Source organism: Benincasa hispida, chromosome 12, assembly GCF_009727055.1.
Source record: "Benincasa hispida cultivar B227 chromosome 12, ASM972705v1, whole genome shotgun sequence".
Lineage (NCBI taxonomy): Eukaryota > Viridiplantae > Streptophyta > Magnoliopsida > Cucurbitales > Cucurbitaceae > Benincasa > Benincasa hispida.
Genome location: NC_052360.1, coordinates 36893514 through 36914292, shown reverse-complemented (window position 1 = coordinate 36914292; position 20779 = coordinate 36893514). Strand labels below are relative to the sequence as shown.

Here is a 20779-nt window from a genome sequence, read left to right as displayed (position 1 = left end):
CTCCGTTTTTCTTTTCGATGTGAACCTATTTTCATCTGATTTAGTTCTCTTAAGAGATTCATTATTTTTATCTCCATAAGAACTTGATCTACTAGGAGTGGGGTGTACTATTTCTCGAACCTTGTCGTGTTGGTAAACTGTGGTTGGTCTTGGTCATCTATTATGTACCTTTTTATATTGTGTTGTTATCATTTGATTGGCCTCTCCCTCTCCCGTTGCTGAGGGGATCTTCTCCTCTACTCATTCGTCTTTCCTTTTAAACATAGAAACTCTGTAGTAATCATATGCTTTTGTGTTCATTTAATCAATTTATTATATGATTTAGCCTCACTCTTACCTGAAGTTTTAAAAAATTTATTATCTTTGAGTCTTTCTAGATTTGCCAATAGGGTAGCTAAGTTAGTGTGTCATTCCGTGCAAGGCCTTATTATTGAACTATGTTATGTACTCTCTTAGGATTTCTCTCGTGTTCTGTTTCACTATCAAGAGATGTGTTGTTGGTTTTCGTTGATCTTGTCCTCCTAAAAATTGGGTAATGAAAGCCCTATCCAATTCCATGAATGATCAAATAGATTTCCTTTTGAGCTTTCTAAAGGTAGAAGAGAATGTTATACATCTTCTGGTATCTCGTACCCTGTGAAGTTCCATCCAAGATCTATATGAATCCAGGTGTGGTATAAGATCTTTCTTTCCATCATAAGGTTTTGTCGATGAGACTTTGAACTTAGGAGGAACTTCTTCTTCTTTTATCTCGTTAACGAATGGCGGGTTGACTTGCTCAATTAATGCCTTAAGATCTATGCCCTCTTTACCGATTTGATTACACGTGCTTCATTTGACATCTCCCATCTCTTTTCGTGTTCTCTGTAAGTCAACTTTCCATGGTACATCCTAGGCCTTGGCCTCAACTTCAACTCCCACTTTCAGTCTCCTTCTATAGCATGTTTTATCAATCTAACTACATAAGTTTGTCTCTGGGGAGCTTTTTTCACTGATCCACTTCTTTTTCTTGAATAAAGGCTCGTCCTTAGCCTCAAATTTCGTTGTTACTCTCTGAAACTACTTGTATAATTCGTAGTATTTTAAAATATTGGGATTGATGTCCTAAATCTACTGTATCTTGTGGCTTGTAGTTTTATTAACACAAATTATTTATCTAATAAAATCAGATGTATTTTATTTGATATTTAGATAGCATTAATTCAATCCAATAAACTAAGATCCAAGGTTATATGATGTCACTTGAACAGTATATGGTTGACATACAGGTGGTTCATGTTCAAGTAATAAACTAAAAGATCTACCGTAAATGAATGAAGGTTGGGTACCTTATCTTGATAACAATACGACTACGACCCTTTTTGTAATTGTTACATGAGATGTAAGTGCTACAAATAATGGGACAGTTGCAAATATATATACATTAGACTGAAAGTATTAGCAGATATAACATAATGTAAAAAAAAATTGCAAATATGGTCATATTTAAATAGTCTATCAGTGATAGACCATATCACTGGTAAAAGTCTATCAACGATAGAAGTTTATCACTGATAGACTTGTCTATATTTGCATTTTTTTTTAAATGATGTTATATACTTGGTTATTATTCCTAAAAATGCTACCAATTGCAATTACCCACAAACAATATGAACCATATTGTTCATATAAAGACATGTGAGTGGAGGTATCCTATATAAAGGAGTTTATACGTAGACCAGACTACAAAATAATTAATTCCTCTTTATAACACCATTATTTGAAGGAACTAATATTTCACTAGAATGACCATAAAAGACTTGACCTTAATCTTGAGTGAGTTGTGAATTCCTATTTACGACGGTAGTCCTTTGATTTGTATGGGTGAGAATGACCATGATAGTCAACTCAATAAGCCTACCATTTTGGGGATTTTTCTGATTAAGGAGTTAGAAATACAGCTACACAAGATGAAATTCACTCATTCTTATTCCTTGGGAAAGTAGATAAATTATCCCCTTAATAGCTGGTTCCAGGTCTTAAACAATGAGGCATTAACCTTTCACTAGCCCTAGAGGTGTTGGTTTATAATTGGACTATAAATTGTTTGTTCATTAGAGGAATCAGTGGTACTTAAGGAGTTAGATGTAACTGTAAGGGTAAAATGATATTTTTGTTGGGAATGTCCTAGAACTCGCAGTTCGTAAATTTTATGTTAAAAATTCTATTTGTCAATAAAATATTATTGAGTATCTCATTCAATAAAGTAGTTGATTTTGCATTTTATTATGAAAATCCAATAAACATATCCATGGTTATAGTATGAATACTTTAACTTTATGTGGTGACATAAACAGGATCAAGTTAATAGTATATAGCCTAAATGGTCTCTAAGTATATGGATGAAATTGAGTATCTCATCCTGATAACACTATTGGATGCGGCCCATTTTGTATAGGCAATACAAATGATGTAATCCACAGATCATTCATATAGAGACATGTGAGTGGGGGCATCTTATGCAATGAGTTTGCATATAAACTGGACCACGAAATAGTCACTTTTCTTTATAATGACCGTTTACTGTTAAAACTGACTATTTCATACTTGAGTAACCTACGATAACTCGATCTTAATCTTGAGCTAGTTATGAACTCCTGTTTATTTAGAATTATCCTTTGATCTGCATGGGTGAGAGTAGTCCAACAACACTGCTCAATAAGCCTTCCATTTTGGGGATAAGACTGGATGGATAGCTGGGAACATAGCTCTGCAAGATGAAATTCACTCCTACCCATTTTAGGGTTAGCAGATAGGTTGTTCTCTTAAGTACTGAATCCAAGTCTTGAACAAGGGGCCTCACCCTCTCACTGGGTTGAGAGGGATCTGGTTTAGTGACTGGATCACAAACTAATTGTTCATTAAAGGGTCCGTGAGAATTTAAGGAATAAGATGTATTTACAAGGGTAAAACGGTAATTTTGACCCAACTGTAATTACGAACAACATGTGAAGGATCAACTTACTGATTATGGTTTATATGGACAAAAATATATCTACAGTGAGGAGAGTGCAACTATCAAGCTATAGTGGTATGTCTTGATAGTTAACTAATAGTAATTAATTCGATTAAAGAGTTTTAACGAATTAATTACAGATCGTTGGAGCTCATGATCTGTAGGTCCTTCTACTAGCTCATTAAATTAAAATAACAAATTGAGTATTGATGTATGAAATTAGGATTATGAATCTGAAATGTTCAAATTCAATTTTTAGGGTTTTCGATTGATTGTATATGATACAATTATAAACATTTAATTTAACTAAAATTAAACGGAATTGGAAAATCAATTAATATTTAAATTATGATTTAAATATAAAATTGATTTATTGGTGATATTAATTTTTTATTAATTTAATATTTAGATATTAAATTAATATTATTAAAAATAAATTAAAATTAGTTTTATTTAAATCAATTATTTTGAATTAATTTTATAAAATTAGTTCAAATAAAATGATTTTTTGAAATCATTTTAGGTTAATTTATTTTTCCATTTTTGGGAAAAATCCACTAACATGTTTGTTGGAGAGTCACCAAATTCCATTTGTAGTTTTAATGATCTTCAAACTAGAGCTGTTCTTCATGCAACCCTATACATTTGAATGAATTCTTCCTATATATAGAAGCTCCATGCATGAAGGACATGAAGCATTTTTTGATATATACTTGTTGAAGTGATAACCTAAAAACTCTATATACCTTCCTCCCTTGTTCTTCATCAATTCAACTTGATTAAGTGTTTCCACCACACGTTCCAGCTTGAGCATAATAGAGAAGATCTTGATGGTAGTACTTTCGATGATTTAAGCTCTATCTTGGTGTTTTTCAGCTGAATTCATGGAGAAATCTTCAAAGGTAATATGTGTTTCAAACCCTCTTATGAATATCATATGAACAACATATTTAAAACTCAAATTAAATGTAGTTTAAGTACTTATTGATTTTGTATTCTTCCGTTGCATGATATATTATTCCTTCAATTTTGACCCAACTGTAGTTATGAGCATTTTTAAAGGGTCATCGCTCTATTGATTGGTTATATCCATGGACATAGAAATATATTTACAGTGCGAAGAGTGCAACTATCAATCTTTAATGAAGTGATCGATAATTAATGAATATTGATTAATTAGATTAAAGGAGTTTAATCAATTAATCTCATATTATTAAAACTTCTAATTTGTAGGTCCATAAGGTCCCTTGTTGCTCACTAAAGGATAGTAATAGGAAATGATTTAAATTGTTCAAATCAAATGAGAGAATTTTATATTATTGAGATCAATATATAATGGTTAATTATAGATATGATCTATGATCCAAATTATGTAAGAAGATTCTGTTGGGGTTGATGCCCTGAATCCCGTGGATCCTATAGTTTGTAGTTGTAATGTACAAACGATTTAATTATTTAATAAAATCTGAGTTATTTTATTCAACATTTAGTAGCATTAACCAACAAAACAATAAACTAACATCCGAGTTTATCTTCTATAGCATAAACTTGTACGTAGAGACATACAAGTGTGATGGAAATCAAACCAGAGGATTTCCATGAGCAGCGGAAGGGATCGTTCCAAATTCCATTCAATAAACACAAACAATTACAGTCTAATTGGAAACAAACAAATTATGCATCAATAAAAATTACTGCATGCTACAATAGATTCAAGGGATAGAGTATGCGTACCTTTGAAAAACCATTCTTCAAGAATCCCTCTAACGAAGTCCAATGCGTCCAAAAATAGCAACACTCGAACGCAACGTACGAACCACCAACAACACAAACAACTTGATACTCCTCAAACCCAATCGAGTCCAACTCGATTAACGAATAGAGTAAATACACTATCACAATGTCACCTTGGTATTCTCGGTGTGAGAATCCAGGAGTTGTGAACTCTGTATGATCTTGGCTTGAGGAATAGAGGAAGTATACAATTGAGTAGATGATCAAGTAAGTGGGAGATGAAACACTGTCTATCGCATAGACGATGTACTCAATCATTTAGTAAAATGAAGCCTATCGCATAGATTTTGCTACTCGATCGTGTAGCAACGAATAGCCGAGTAACTATCGTATAGTCAACTCTTTACACGATCGCTTAGACTCTATCAACGCTATTGCTTAGTAAAACTCTTTTACTTGATAGCTTTTTCTGTGAGAAATTTCTGAATGGAACCACTATTAAATTTGGAAAACAATTTTTCTTTTATCTCACGGTTACCATAAAACTTCCAATAACCTCCCACTCAATCGGTTATTAGAGAAAAAGAATTAATTATCATATAATTAATATATTATGGATAAATATGATAACCAACTTATCATATTATATTTATAACATATAGTTTTAATATTTCATCATATGAATTATATAAACCATAGTTTTTTTTTTTTTTCTATTTTATGGTACTTAATATAAATCTTATTTATATTAATTCCTCCATTTAATGTATCTCATACATCACACCAATTACATCACATATAATTGAATTTTCTCTTGTTAATTTGAACACTTCAAATCAACCCAAAATTTGATTCTCAACTTGAACCCATTGAGCTACCAAGAAGACCTTATGAACCTATAGCTTGAAGCTCCAATGGTACGTGAATAACTGACTAAACTCTTTAGTCACGAGATCCACCATCTGTTAACTATTGGACACTCCACTAAAGACTGACAGTTGCACTCTCCTTACTACAGATATATTTCTGTGTGCATATGACTAATCAACAGAGCGATAACCTTTCACAAATCACTCGTAATAGTTGGACCAATTTACCGTTTTGTCCTTGTAGTTACATCTAACTTCTTAAGTACCACTGATTCCTATAATGAACAATAAGTCATAGTCCTACTATGATTGAGTCCTCTCTTCCAAATAGAGGGGGTGGCCACTATGTGCAAGACCCAGAATCAGCCCTTAAGTGAGCAATCTATCTACTTACCACTACATCGGGGAAGGAGTGAATTCCATCTTGTGTAACTGAGTTCCTAGCTCCCAATCAAAAAAATCCTCAAAAAGGTATGATTGTTGATTTAGCAATATGGCCACTCTCACCCATACTAATCAAAGGACTACTCTCATAGGCAGGAGTTCCCAAAACACTCAGGATTAAGGTCATGTTACCTATGATCGTTTTAGTGAAATGTAAGTCTCAATTATCAACGACGTTATATACAGAGACTAATCATCTCGTGGTCGGTCTTATATCAACTCTTTATATAGGACACCCTCGCTTGCATGTCTCCACATGAATGGTCAGGATCAGACAATTTGTAGCATTTTATAACACTTGTAAATATCTACAAAGCGAGCTGTATCCATAGTGTCACTAGGATAAGGTATCCCTCATTTATCCTTATACTACAGACCATTTAGGTTATTACTTAAGGCATGATCCACTTGTATGTCTCACATACATGCTTAAGTTTTCATGAAATAACTACAGATCTTAGTTTATTAGATATGAGTAAATGCAGATAAAATAACACTTATTTTATTAATAACAATGTGTACAAACTGTTTACAAACTATGAGACTCCGGGAGAATTAGGACACGAATCCCAACAAAGTGGATCATGTTTAAATGATAACCTAAATGGTCTGTAGTAAATAGATAAGATTGGATACCTTATCTTGGTGACACTACGAATACGACCCATTTTGTAGATGTTACAATTATTGTAAACTGCTATAAATGATCTGATCCTGATCATTCATGTAGAACATGTGAGCGGGGGTGTACTATACAAAGGGGTTTGTATAAGACCGAACCACAAAATGAATAGTCTCATTATATAACACCGTTAATAATAGAGACCTACATTTCACCGGGATGACTATAGGTGTCATGACTTGAATCCCGAGTGATTTGTGAACTCCTGCCTGTGAAGGCAGTCCTTTGATTTGTATGGACAAGAGTGGCTAGATCGCTGACTCAATAAGCCTACCATTTTAGTGATTCGTCTGATTAAGGAGTTGGAAACATAACTACGTAAGACGAAATTCACTCCTTCCCTAATATCGAGGTAAGTAGATAAATTGCTCCCTTAAGGGCTCATTTCCGAGCTTGAACAATATGGCGCCACACCCTCTCTTGGTCTTAGAGGGGTTTGGTCATAGCTAGATCATGACTTATTGTTCATTAGATGGATCAATGATACTTAAGGAGCTAGATATAACTATAGGGGCAAAATGGTGATTTTAGCCCAACTGTACTTACGAGCAATTTGTGAAGGGTCATTGTACTGTTGACTGGTTAAATCCAATGGACATAGAAATATATCTGTAGTACAAAAAGTGCAACTGTCGATCTTTAATGGAATGACCGGCAATTGGATGTTGGGTAATTTAATTAAAGGAGTTTAATTAATTATCCAAGTACCATTGAAGCTTCAATATATAGGTCCATAAGGTCCCCTTTGTGGCTCAATAGGGTATTAAGAAATATTTTTGGATTAATTTGAATTGTCTAAATTAATTTAAATTAATTATATATGATATAATTAATTTAATAATATATTTGCTACATTATAATATAAAGTTTATTTTGAAAGGAATTAAATTTTTGAATATGATTTAAATACTAATTAAATGGATAAGATTTATATAATTAGATTTAATATGAATTAGATTTATATTAAATACCATGTATTATTGAGAGAAATTAAAACTATAGGTTATATTATATTTGATACAGTATTAAAACTATATGTTATGTGTTATATTTGATATAACATATAATTTATTATATAATATAAGATAAGGTGGTTATGATATATATATATATATAAATAAATAAATAAATAAATAAATAAATAAATAAATAAATAAATAAATAAATAAATAATAATAATAATAATTTATTAATTTTTTTGAAATTAATTTGGAGGGANTAATTTATTATATAATATAAGATAAGGTGGTTATGATATATATATATATATAAATAAATAAATAAATAAATAAATAAATAAATAAATAAATAATAATAATAATAATTTATTAATTTTTTTGAAATTAATTTGGAGGGAATGCCCTCCCCCTCTTTTCTCTCTAATGTCAATAAGTGGCAGTGGGGAATGATACGTTTTTATTATTCATTCATCTTCTTCACAAAAGATTACAGGGTCTTCTCTCTAATTGGTTTTAGAAAACTCTTTCCTCTCATTGCTTTCTCTCCCTCTTCCCAAAATATAGCAAAGCTCACACCCTCCTACTAATTCTCAACTCCTACAAAGAAAATAGAAGGTTCTCTTGTGACCGTGGCCACTTGGTTTTTGTTCTGTTTGGGATTCGAGAGTTTGTGATCAGTTTGAAGGATTTCGTGAAGATCTTGTTCTTCAAGGGTAAGTTGTTTTCTCTTCCCTAATTCCCTCTTTAAAGCATGGTGTAACTTCTATTAAACAACATAATTTCTATTTTGTAAATTTAATTCTGTGAAACATTGAAAATTGAGAACGATCCTGCTTCTGCAGTGACATCACAGTTCCTTCAGATTCAAATATTAGATTTATATGAATTGGATTTATAAAGAGATGTATACATAAAATATGTGATATTTATATGTTAATTAACTCCATATTAAATATGATTTAATTGATTAATTAATGGTTAATTAATTGGTTAAGAAATAATGGAGATTGGAGGTTAGTATAAATATATGATATTTATGATAATTAATTAAATGTATATTAAATATGATTTAATATATGGTCATTTAATTAATGTGCCAATTAATTAAATAAGGATTATTTAATTAATTAACACTAAGGGTATAAAGGGAAAAACTTGGAGAAGGGGTTGACATTTTTTCATATAAATGTATTCTTATAGCCCAATTAGGGCTTGAGTTTTTTATTACACAAAAAAAAAAAAAAAAAAAATACTAGCCTCCAAACCTTCACCTTCTTTCTAATTTCTTTCTAAAAATTCTCTACGTTTTTCCTTCTAAAAAAAATTCTTGGAGACCATTATTCCAAGTTCTTTGGAATCCTAGAAAATAGCAAGGTAACTTTGTTGGTGGTGTCCTTCTTCATTGGAGAAGTTCGAGATCGTTGATAACAGTGGAAGAGGAAAGCTAAAAGGGTGAGTTTTGATTTCTTCTCTTTTTCCTCTTTCAAGCATGCTTATAGTTTTGTTTGAATGTTTATCCTACAAATGCATGTTTTATTTTACTATTTTTGTTTCCATAAAAACCGAATGTCTAATTGTAAGGCATCACACGCTTTCGCGGGAATACGATTCCTTCATAAATGTATTATTAAATACCCTTAATTTGGACTAGCTCTATTATTTAAGCATGCTTTATTGTCTATTTGGTAGAGATTGAGTGATTCAAGGTCATTTGGAGCGATTTAGAAGAATTGGGATCAAATTTAGAGTTATTCAGACTTAAGGTGAGCAACTAAGTCATGAAAATTGAAGTCCAAGTCAATAAATCTGAGGTGACAACCTCTAGACATGGTTTATAATGTCTGCACAATAGGACATGACTAAATACACCCGTTTGTTTTATCAATTCTAAACAATTGGGTAGTGTTGAGACATGATCCTTAGCATCTCGATACTACCACGATTTCTATAAATATATCACATTTGGTTTTAAGTCATAACTATTGATGAATGTGGCAGTTTTGGGCGAATGACATATCATTTTTTTTTTCTTTTTTGTGCTCTTTGCATCTGTAATTTGGATTGATGGATTACAAGTCAATTTTAAGTTATATCTTGATGAGTGGCTAAGTGTATATCATTGATTCACATGTTTATTGGGCTTAAAAATGTAATACTGTGAGATTGTATTGAATTTTTTTTCTATTCTTTTGTTATTGATCTTTTAATTTGTATTCCATCATAAGCATGATTGTTTATATTGAATTGACAACACAATTAATTTTTTTTTTTGTTCAACCCACTATGCATGATCTCAGTGATTCATAATTGTCACTGAACTCATGCTTAATGTTAGTAGCATATAGGTTTGTCTCATATGTGATTGGTTAGGTTTTTTCATAAATATTCATAATTTGCATGATAATTCTTAAACTTAAAACAGGTTGTAGTTAAATTGAATTTCTAGTTTAATTGGAGTGTCTAAATCAATCCCTATAACTCAATGCTTTTTACTCTCAACAACTTGATTAATTTAGGAATTAATTCGATGTAGAAAGAATTAGTTTTCTTAAGTCGATCGAGCTTTAACAAATAATTTGAGTAGATTTGTATTTTCGTTGATCAATGTACATACTAGCTTGACATACTACGAATTGGTGTTGGTAAGATAAAACTTTTTTTCACAAGCATTTACATTTGAGCATATTTAATTTTCTTTACACAAACAAATAACCCAATTTCATCACATATTGTTATTAGCATAATTACTTTAGATCTATATTGAATAGATAAACCCTGGGATCATTCATGTCAAATTGTCAGGAATAACATACCAGATTCCATTGCAAAATTGATGGAAATTATAAAGTGGCTATTGTCTTTCTCAATCAAAACTCCGAATGTCCTAAGTGAGATCTCTCTCTAGATGAGATTCAAGAAAGAGTTGAGTGTATTGTTTTGGTATATTGGGGACCATAGCCCTAAGCTCTCTTTATATACTAGTTCAACTATGGTTCCCATTAAACCCTAATTAACTAGGAATGAGATCCTATCCATTAAGTCAATACTCAATTTGGAATCTAGGGTCCTAATTAATTAGATCACATACTATGACCCAATCTAATAACCCAATGTGATAAATTATTAATCCACATACTAACCCATACTGATGTAGGGATATTAAGGGTATTTTGGGCATTTCTTATAAAAAGGGTATTTTGATATTTCTTATAAAATGACAGATTGTATTCTCTTTTTAAATTCAGTTTTAATTTTAGAATAGGTGTGACAAAACTCTTATCCTTTGGGCCTATTTAAAGGAGGCTAGGTTAGTTAGCTAATTAGGTGTGTACAAGCCTTTTCCCTTTGAGCCTATTTAAAGGGAAATTATTACTCATTTTAATCAATGAATAAAAACTTCAGCACCAAGAGTCTTTCAAGATTTCTCCAAGACTCTTTAGTCTTCACCATTTGGTATCAGAGCGACTTGGTGAAGGACCTCATGACGAGTAAAGAGCTCGGTAAACTCCCCACTCTTCTTCCCCTCTCTTCTAATGATGCGGAAGCATCTTTTTCCACTTCTCCTCAAACCACTGACTGATAGATTAGGCAATCTAGAAACTACCATCAACGGCATCATGGATCATATGAGTGCTATGCAAAGTTCTATGGCAGGTTTGCAACAAGCAATTGAAAAACTGACTTTAGACGTGGGAAGAATGGTTGAAAATCAACCAAGAACTCATCAAGAAGCACCAGCCGGACTCTAAGCTAGTGGAAACAATCAAGATCAGCTGTAAGAAGTTCAACAAAGGCCTGAAAACCAGAATCAATTACTTCAAAGAAATCAAGATTTGCCTAGGAGGTTCCAAGAAATTCCTCCAAAAATTTCAAGAACCAGCAAGAATACATCAAAGATTTGAGGATAGAAGAGTGTGGTTGCCAAATCCTGTTTATAATCATCAACATCTATCGGGTTACCTGCCTTCTAGACCCGTGCCACCAAATTTGTTGGGGTTGGATTTTGCTTCATTTAAGGATGAAGACTCGGCTAGTCCCCAACCACATTACCGAGCAATAATGATGCATCCACCTCATGGGAATAACCCACTTTTCAACAACAAATTCCTTTTGCACAAGCATAGGGGTATGGAAATCAAGATTATTATCAAGATTGGCATGGATAACCAAAATTGGAGGCAAGAAAATGACTTTAAAATGAAGATCGACATACCTACATATAACGACAAGATGAATATCTAAATCTTTTTCAATTGGGTGAAAAATGTGGAAAATTTCTTTGATTATATGAGAACCCTGACAAGAAGGTAAAACTTGTTTCTTTGAAACTTAAAAGTGGCGCATCGGTGTGGTGGGATCAAATTCAGGGCAATCGATGTTTGTATGGTAAAAGACCTATCACTAGTTGGCCAAAAATGTTGAAATTAATGAAAAAGTTGTTCTTACTGGCTAATCATGAGAGACTCCTTTACAACCAATTTCATCATTGCGAGCAAGGAACTCGTACAATTGAAGACTATACGGAAGAATTTCATTGCCTAAGTGCTGGAAACAATTTGGTTGAAAGTGATAGCCAACAAGTATCTTAGTTTATCGATGGCTTGAGACAGGTCATAAAGGAAAACTTACATTTATAGCCCCTATCTCCTTTGGCAGAAGCAGTATCCATGGCATCTACAATCGAGGAAGATGAAGCAATAAAACAGAAACGATGGGCTGGTCGAAGGAGCAATTAGGATAGAAATTCAACAATCACTAGAAAATCCATGGCAGGAACTTCAAAAGGGCACTCCAGTGAAGTACCTACCAAAAACAAGGGGAAAGAAGTTGAATCTAAAGGAAGTCCTACTTTTTCTTCTAAAAATAATAATAATCCTTATAATAGACCTAATTTTGGCAAATGCTTTAGGTGTGGTCAAACAAGACACTTTTCTAACGATTTTCCTCAAAGAAAGAACCTCACAATTTAAGAAGAACATGAGGATGAAGAAGATGAGGACTACTTCGAGGAAGATATCAATGTGCCCCAACCAGTTGAGGGAGACATTCTTTCTTGTGTAATCCAAAAGTTCCTCTTGACTCCTATAATCGAAACAAATGCTCAAAGGCACGCGTTATTTAGAACCTGTTGTATCATCAACGAAAAGGTATGCAACGTTATCATTGATAGTGGTAGCACGGAAAATATGGTGTCTAAGAAACTTGTACACCACCTTAAGCTAAAAGTTAACCCCCATCCAAGCCCCTATAAGGTAAGATGGATTAAAAAGGAGGGAGAGGTTATTGTTAATGAACTTTGTACAGTTCCATTGTCAATTGGAACATATTACAAAGATCAAATCTTATGTGATGTCCTAGACATGGATGCTTGTCACATTGTACTTGGAAGATCTTGGCAATCCGATAATCATACCAAATATAATGGTAATGGCAACACATATGAGTTTGAATGGATGGGTAAAAAGGTAATCCTTGTACCTATTGATTTGAAAACTCCTATGAGCAAACATACCATCGAGGAGAAACACAAGGCAAACTTATTTTCTATCATGCCTTATAAACAAGCTTGGGCAAATGCAAACACATTCAAACTAGCTTTATTTGTCCATGCCAAACCCGAGGCCTTATTACCAACCCCTATGGATAGCAAAGTGTAGAATATTTTAGACAAGTTTCCCTTTATTACTAAGGTCCCAAGTGGCCTACCTCCACTCTGGGACATCCAACATAATAGATTTCATCCCCGGATCTTCTTTACCCCATTTGCCCCACTATCTAATGAGCCCTAGTGAGTATCAAGCCCTCCAAGCCATTATCCAAGATCTTTTACATAAGAAACATATTCAACCTAGCCTCAGCCCTTGTGCTGTCCTAACTCTTTTAACTCCCAAAAAAGATGGTAGTTGGCACTTATGCATAGATAGTTATGAGGTCAATAAGATAATAATCAAATATAGATTTCCAATCCCAAGAATTTTAGACCTACTTGACCAATTAGTCGGTGCAAAGGTATTTTTTAAGGTGGATCTACATAGTGGATACCACCAAATAAGAATTAGACTAGGGGATGAGTGGAAAATTACATTCAAAACTAACAAAGGACTTTTTGAGTAGCTTATAATGCCCTTTGGGCTGTCAAATGCACATAACACTTTTATGGGACTTATGAACCAAATATTTTTACCTTGCATCAACAAATTTGTGGTCATTTACTTTGATGACATCCTAATTTATAGCAAGACTGTTAATAACCACTTTACACACCTCCAAGAAGTATTCTCTATCCTTGAATCTAATACTTATATATCAATTCTAAGAAATGTGTCTTCTTATGTAGCAACATCAAATTTATTGGCTTCATTATTGAACAAGAAGGTGTCCAAGCGGATCCTCAAAAAATTGCAACTATCAAAGAATGACCAATACCTACATCGGTCAAAGAGGTGTAATCTTTCCTTGGTTTAGCATCATTTAACCGCAAAATTATTAAGAATTTTAGCTCCATAGCTGCCCTTTTAAATTGTTGCCTAAAGAAAGGTAAATTTGCATGGCTTAAAGAGACTACGAATAATTTTAATGCTTTAAAAGAAAAATTAGCCAACCCACCGATTTTAGCTCTCCCAGATTTTAGTAAAGTATTTGAAGTAGCTGTAGATGCAAGTTCTATTGGTAGGGGTTGTTCTCCTATAAGAATCCCATCCTTTAGAGTTTTTTAGTGAAAAGTTAAGCGAGGCTCCACATATGAACAAGAACTTTATGCATTGGTCAAAGCCCTCCATCAATGGGAACATTATCTTATAGGTAAGGAGTTTGTTTTAGTAGTTGATCATTATTTCTTAAAATTCCTTCATTCTTAGAAAATCATAACTGAATGCATGCTAGATGGATTTCTTTTATACAAAAATTAGATTTTATCATCAAGCATACATCTGGAATCACTAACAAAGTGGTTGATGCCTTGAGTAAAAAGTCATCTCTCCTTACCATGCTTTAAAGTAAAATTATTTCCTTTGACCATCTACCAAATTTTTATGAGAATGACCTTGGTTTCCATGATATTTGGCATAAATGTTTCTCTAACTTTCCTCCTAAGGACTACCACCTTTTGTGTTAATAGTTTATGCATCCCACAAGGATCTCTATGCGAGGCTATCATCATGGAAGCCCATTCGGGAGGCCTAACAACTCATTTAGGTCGTGACAAAACCTATGAAACCCTTGCCACACAATTTTTCTAGCCTCAACTTCGCAAAGATGTCAACAATTTAGTAAAAAGGTGTGTTACTTGCCAAATCTCCAAAGGTTACACTCAAAACACCAGTTTGTATACTCCTCTTCCAATCCCTACTAACATCTGGAAGGACTTATCGATGGATTTTATATTAGGGTTGCCAAGGACAAAAAGGGGGTTTGACTCTATATTTGTCGTTGTGGATAGGTTTAGGAAAATGACTCATGTTGTACCTTGTAAGAAAACATATGATGCTTTGAACATTGCTAACATTTTCTTTTGAGATATTTTCAGGCTTCATGGAATTCCAAAGACAATTGTATCTAATAGAGATCTCAAATTTATGATTTTTTTTTTGAAAAGTTTGTGGAAACATTTTGGCACCAACCTCAAATTTAGCTCTTCAAGCCACCAACAAATGGACGATCAAACAGAAGTTACCAACCGAACATTGGGTAATAGTCTTCGATGTCTAAGTGGAAATCAACTAAAACAATGGGACACTAACCTTGCACAAGCAGAGTTTGCTTACAACAACATGCAGAATAAATCAATAGAGAAGTGTCTATTTGAGATTCTATACACTAGATCCCCTCGTTTGACTTTTGATCTTACAACTCTTCTTTCTAACGTAGATATTAGCGAAGAAGCTGAACAACTTGCTGAACGTATTCAAGAACTACACTCGGAAGTCAGACCACCTAGAGAAAATCACCTCCAAATACAAAGCTCAAGCAGATAGTCATAAAAGACATGTTTCATTCAAGCTGAGAGACCTTGTAATGATATATCTTCGAAAGGACCGCTTGCCAAAAGGAGTATAGGACAAACTTAATGACAAAAAGCTTAGACCATTTGCTATCCTTAAGAAATACAGTGATAATGCTTACAAGATTGACCTCCCATCTTCATTCAACATAGCAATACTTTCAATGTTGCAGACATCTTCCCTTATCAAGCCCCGAATGAGTTCAAGCTTTCAACTTAAAACTCGAGGACGAGTTTAATTCTAAGGGGGGTGAGTTGTTGTAGGGATATTAAAGGTATTTTGGGCATTTCTTATAAAAAAAAAAGGTATTTTGGATACTTCTTGTAAAATGACGTATTGTATTCTCTTTTTAAATTCAGTTTTAATTTTAGAATAGGTGTGACAAAACCCTTCTCCTTTGGGTCTATTTAAAGAAAGTTAGGTTAGTTAGTTAATTAGATGTATACAAACCCTTTCCCTTTGGGTCTATTTAAAGGGAACTTATCATTCATTTTAATTAATGAATAAAAACTTCAGCTCCAAGATTCTTCCAAGATTTCTCCAAGACTCTTTAGTCTTCACCACATACTTTAATTAAACATATTATTATTTAAATATGTTTAACAATCTCCCACTTGGGCTATGTGTGTGTATCTGATATAATTAAATCACATAAACTTTAAGCGCACATAAACAGGTTATTTCAATAATAGAATTCCCCTTTAGTTCAATCTGGTCCATCTCCTATATTCGCACGGAATCAAGGCGGCTTTCAACACTACCCTTGTAACTAAACCTTCCTTGATCACCAATTCCAATACATTCAATGACATAGATCAAGTATGGATGGATAGCATGGAAACTACATGCAAAGTGATCTAGATCATACCTATTTCTAACTGGTCTGAATTCCTTAGTGAGATGATTCTTTAAAAAATTTTATACTAAACTGCATGCATGATCAACAAGTTCAGATAATAAAACATAAACCATCAACTTTATTCTATATAGAAAATAAACAAAATAAGGTCAAAAAACATCCTCAATAACAAACTCCCACTAAACCATGGAATCAGAAAAGTGTAACACGCATGTGAGCAACATGCTCATGAAAAATTTTAGGTGTTAAACCTTTAGTAAATGGATCTGCCACCATAGAGTTTGTTCCTATGTGTTATATCGAAATTTTGACCATTTTGAACTCCTTTTTTTAACAATCAGAAACTTCACGTCTAATGTTTTGACTTCGTATTGTTTCTGTTTTTGTTAGAGTATATCATTGTCAACTTATTGTCATAAAAAAAATTTATTGGTTTTTTTTTATGCCAACAATTATCTATAGCCTAGTGACAAATTTTCGCCACCATATTCCATGATTGAACATCTCATAACATGCTATAAACTATGCAACCATGGTAGAGAAGCCATAAGTGTTTGTTTAACACTTTTCCAAGATACAACTCCTCTAGCCAACATGAAAATATAGCCTGAAGTGAATCGCAAAGTGTCTTGACATCCAGCATAATCGAAATCAGAATACCCAATGATTTCCAAAACTTCTAATCTTCGATAAGTGAGCATATAATCTTTTATTCTCTTTATATACCACATAACCCATTTGGCTGCTTTCCAATAATCCATCCTTGGGTTACTCAAATATTTGCCTAACACTACAACTATGAACGCAATATTTAGACGCGTACATACTTGAGCATACATTAGACCTCCAATAGCCGATGCATAGGGAACCTTCTACATATCCTTAGTCTTAAGTGTGGTCATGGGGCATTGACCTAAATGGAATTTGTCACCTTTAACGACTGAGGTATCTCCTGATGCACAATTTTTCATGCCAAATCTACTCAATATCTTTTCAATGTAGTTCTTTTGTGACAATCTCAAAATACCTTAAGAACGATCTCACAGTATTCCAATTCCTAATACAAAATAAGCACCACCAAGATCTTTCATCTCTTTTTGAGAAATCTCTTATTATCATGCAATAAACCTACATCATTACTTGCTATGAGTATGTCATCGACATATAACACTAGAAAGATTGATTTACTCCCACTAAACTTATGATATACACAATCTTCTACTATACATAACCAAAAGAGGTTATCACTTCATGGAATTTGTGATATCATTGACGAGAGGTTTGCTTGAGACCATAGATTGATTTCTTCAATTTGCTCACTATAGACTTTGAATTAACAGACACAAAGTTTTCTGGTTACACCATATAAATAGTCTCATCAATGTTCCTATTGAGAAACATAGTTTTTACATCCATCTGGTGTAGCTCTAAATCAAAGTGAGCTACCAGTGCCATGAGTACCCTAAAAGAGTCTTTCGATGAAACTGGAGAGAAAGTCTCTTTGTAATCAATGCCTTCCTTTTAAGTAAAACCCTTTACAATAAGACGACCTTTATATCTTTCGATATTGCCATGTGAATCCTTTTTTATTTTAAATAGCCATTTAAAACCTATAGGTTTCACTCTTGATGGCAATTCGACAAGTTCCCAAACGTCATTGTCTTTCATGGATTTTATTTCCTCTTCTATAGCATTTATCCACTTTTGAGAGTTAGAACTTTGTAGAGCTTATTGGAAGTTGATTAGAGCATCTTCCATTACACCCACATTATCCTGATGTTCTTGAAGAAACACAATATAATCATCTGGATTACACTTCTTCTCTCTCTAGTAGATCTCCTTAGTGACACTTCTTGAGGTTGTTGAGTTTGAATTTCAGGTTCAATAACGGGGACTTCAATGTTGTCTTGTTCTATAATTGATTCAATAGTGAAATCAGGAATTGGAGCCTGAACATCATTTATAACCACATAAGGAAAAGAAACTAATTCCTCTTCAAAGACAACTTTCCTTATGTTATCTTCCCTCCCAAACTCAATAACCTCAAGGAATCTAGCATTTCCCATCTCAAATAATGATCTAGAAGTGAGATCATAAAACTTGAAATCCCGAGAGCACTCAGAATACCCAACAAAATAGCAGCTAATAGTTCTTGAGTCCAATTTTCTTTCATTAGGCATGTAAGGCCTAGCCTTAGCTGGACAACCCCGGATGTGAAGATGCCTAATACTATGCTTCTTTCCTGTCCACAGCTCATAAAGAGGTTTTAGCTACTGCTTTACTAGGTACCCTATTAAGGATATATGCTGCAGTCTTTAGTGCCTCACCGCAGAGGGATTTTGGTAGGGAAGAATGACTAATCATATTTCTTACCATATCCTTGAGTGTTCTGTTTCGCCTTTCCGCTACACCATTCATGTTAGGTTTTCCCGATTAGACCACGATCATATTTTGGTAGGGAAGTGATTCTAATTCCCTATCCTAATACCATATCCTTGACTAATCATATTTTGGTAGGGAAGTGATTCTAATTCGTTCATGTTGAGACATGAGGAGTGGGGGTGTCTTGTGCAAATGAGTTTTGTGCAAGATTGGACCACGAAACCAGTCACTCTTACTTTATAACGTTGTTTACTGTTTAAGACTGACTATTTCAAAGCGATGGCCTAGGTAATTTAACCTTAATCTTGAGCTAACTTTGAACTCCTCTTTGTTCGAGATTATCCTTTGATCTACAAATGGTGAGAGTAGACCAATTGCCTCTGCTCAATAAGCTAACTATTTTAGGGATAAGATCGGATGAATAGTTGGGAACATAGGGTACAAGAAAGAATTCACTTCTACCCGATTAGGGTTAACAGAGATGTTGTTCCCTTCAAGTGCTGATTCTAGGTCTTGAACAAGAGGCTTCACCCTCTCATTGGCCCGAAAGGGATTCAATTTGTTGATTGGATCACAAATCAATTGTTCATTAGGGGATCAGTGAAACTTAAGAAACAAAAAGTAATTTTGGGGTAAAACAGAGATTCAACCCAGTCGTTATTACGAGCAACTTGTGAAGGGTTAACTTACTAATCATAGTTATATCGAGTGGACATAATATATCCATAGTGAGGGGAGTTCAGCTATGGACTTTAGTGGAATCACCCATTAGTTAACGAATGGGGGTTAGATCCGTCTAATGAGTTTAGTCAATTAATCTCAGATCGTTGGAGTTCATGATCTGTAGGTCCGCAAGGTCCCCCTACTAGCTCGTAAATGGATAAGCTCTAGAATAACATGATAAGTTAATTTGAAGTGTTCAAATTAGAATTAAATGAAATTGGAGAAATAATATTTGAATATGATTTAAATATTTGAAGATGGAGTTGTGTAAAAGTTAGTTTAATATTTGATATTAAATAAATTAGAATTATTTAAATTGTTTAAATAATTATTTATTAATTTTATTAAAGAAAATTAATTTATGAAATTAATAATAATTTCAGTATTATTAAATAAAATTTATTTATGGAATCAATTTTGATAAAATTGAAAAAGAAAACCAAAACACAAAAGTTGGAAAATGATTTTCCATTGTCTTCTTCTTACTAGCTCACCAACAACCTACATTAACTCTTTATTAACTCCAAGCATGAGTTGCATCTTATGCAGAAAATTTCTTTGCATGAATGTCTGCAATATATTGAAGAGATTGGAGTGTTTTGAAGTGAATGGAACCGAACGATTTGTCTAAAAATTTGTGAGAGAAGAAGGTTGTTCTTCTGCTGGGTTGCTGCTATGAGCTTCTCCAAATTCACTTAATTCCAGCCTATTTTGAGTCCCACTACTCAATCTTGAGTACTAAGAGGATAATAGGGAAGATCTTGGGGTGGTCTATAATAAGATTCTGTGGAGATTTGCAGCTGGTTCAAAGCTTAGAGGAAGTTCTTCAAAGGTATGTCATGAAACCCATTTATTTCTGTTGAATCATGTTTTCTTTTCTGCCAAAATTAATTAATTAAAGTGCTTATGGATCCTAGTTTCTTTTGCTGCACATTGGTACCTTCCAACAATTGGTATCAAAACATTATTTATGCATGTGATGTATGTTATAATTAAATAAATCTTGTATGTGCATACAGTATGCCATGTAGATTTAAAATCCCACCATATAAAGCATGCTACATGCATTGAAAGTATGTTATAAAATGTTATAACATATAGTATGCATGTTAGGATTTCTTTTATTTAATAT

General features: G+C 33.3%; 1 long non-coding RNA gene across 1 annotated transcript; it reads left to right on the top strand.

Annotated features, from left to right (window-relative positions):
• Positions 1-8820: 8820 nt before the first annotated feature.
• On the top strand, positions 8821-20456 carry LOC120092501. Its single transcript, XR_005486052.1, has 3 exons — positions 8821-9135; positions 9373-9446; positions 20197-20456. It is a non-coding gene; the product is annotated as an uncharacterized LOC120092501 (long non-coding RNA).
• The last annotated feature ends 323 nt before the right edge of the window (positions 20457-20779 follow it).